Source organism: Aureococcus anophagefferens (assembly GCF_000186865.1).
Source record: "Aureococcus anophagefferens unplaced genomic scaffold AURANscaffold_10, whole genome shotgun sequence".
NCBI classification, from domain to species: domain Eukaryota; class Pelagophyceae; order Pelagomonadales; family Pelagomonadaceae; genus Aureococcus; species Aureococcus anophagefferens.
Window position 1 is genome coordinate 8,772 of NW_008705570.1, and position 1,515 is coordinate 10,286.

The 1,515-nt window shown below is 60.3% G+C and overlaps 1 protein-coding gene across 1 annotated transcript in view; it reads right to left on the reverse strand.

The window, feature by feature from the left end:
* The window catches only part of AURANDRAFT_64332 (hypothetical protein), a gene marked incomplete at both ends in the record, with an annotated part of 3,750 nt that overhangs the window by 968 nt on the left and 1,267 nt on the right, over positions 1–1,515 (reverse strand). The window lies entirely within an intron of this gene.

Consider the following 1,515-nt stretch of genomic DNA (forward strand, 5'->3'; position numbering starts at 1 on the left):
AGAGCTTCACGACCACCATGGAAGACACCTCCAGCGTCGACTTCGCCGAGAGGAAAACAGACACAACATCTGCAACTGTCGTGGACCTTTAGATCAAGAGCGTCGCCGTGTTCCTCGATTGCCGGCGCGTCGTCTCCGGGTCGCACGACAAGACGATCAAGGTGACAAACACGGCCATCGACACGCCCCTCTCGAGCGTCCGTCGCGTGTGACGATAAGCCCCGCAGGGGCACGCCCCAAGCAGGGTCGGGGAGGGGGTCCGGGGGAGGGGCGAAGCGCCCTCCCCCGGCAACAGGCACGGACCGTTGTGAATGTGAAAGCACGGACCGTCGTGGCGTCCGGCTCGTTGTGTGTCTACCAGAGGCCAGGCTCGTCGAGCGTCCGCCTCGTTGTGTGTCTACCTGAAGCCAGGCTCGTCGAGTCGAGTCTCCGCCTCGTCGTGTGTCTACCTGAAGTCAGACTCGTCGAGAACAGCCGTATATTTGAGCGTCTACCTTATGCCTGGGCTGGTCGAGCGTCCGGTAAAGTTGAGCGTCTACCTGATGCCGGGGCTGTCGGGAACAAACGTATAGTTGAGCGTCTACCATAAGCCTGGGCTGGTCGAGCGTCGGTAAATTGAGCGTCTACCTTATGCCTGGGCTGTTGAGCGGCGGCCTTCGGCCGCCGCCTGGCTCGGTTCGCGTCCGGTAAAGTTGAGCGTCTACCTTATGCCTGGGCTCGTCGAGCGTCCGGTAAAGTTGAGCGTCTATCTTATGCCTGGGCTGTTGAGCATCCGTATATTTTGAGCGTCTACCTTATGCCTGGGCTGTTGAGCGGCGGCCTTCGGCCGCCGCCTGGCTCGGTTCGCGTCCGGTAAAGTTGAGCGTCTACCTGATGCCGGGGCTGTCGGGAACAAACGTATAGTTTTACGTCTACCTGATGCCAGGCTCGTCGAGCATCGGTAAATTGAGCGTCTACCTGAAGCCAGGCTCGTTGAGCATCCGTATATTTGAGCGTCTACCTTACGCCTGGGCTGTCAAAAACGATCTCCTTTATGACACAAACCCCCTTGTTCCTCAACAAGCCCCGGCCACAGGTAATCGTGGCGCAAGCCGAACGTAGTTCTTTGAACGTATTCGCCCTCCCCCGGACGTATGCTCCAGTCCGAACGTATGCTCGTCGTAGGCGTTGTTCCTCAACAGCCCCGGCCTAAGATAGAGCCGCCGCCACTTCACGATGATCCTCAACAGCCCCGGCCTAAGATAGAGCCGCCGCCCCCACATTGTTCCTCAACGAGCCCGGCCTAAGATAGAGCCGCCGCCCAAACGATAATCCTCAACGAGCCTGGCCTAAGATAGACGACCCACCTCGACGGAGAGTCGTAAAGCTACCGCCCCCACGACAATTCCCAATCCCCCCCGGCCTAAGATAGAGCCGCAACACCCCGAAGTACGCCCGTCTCGAGCATACGTCTAGAGGGCCAAGCCCCGCAGGGGCACGCCCCCGGCAGGGTCGGGGAGGGGGTCCGGGGGAGGG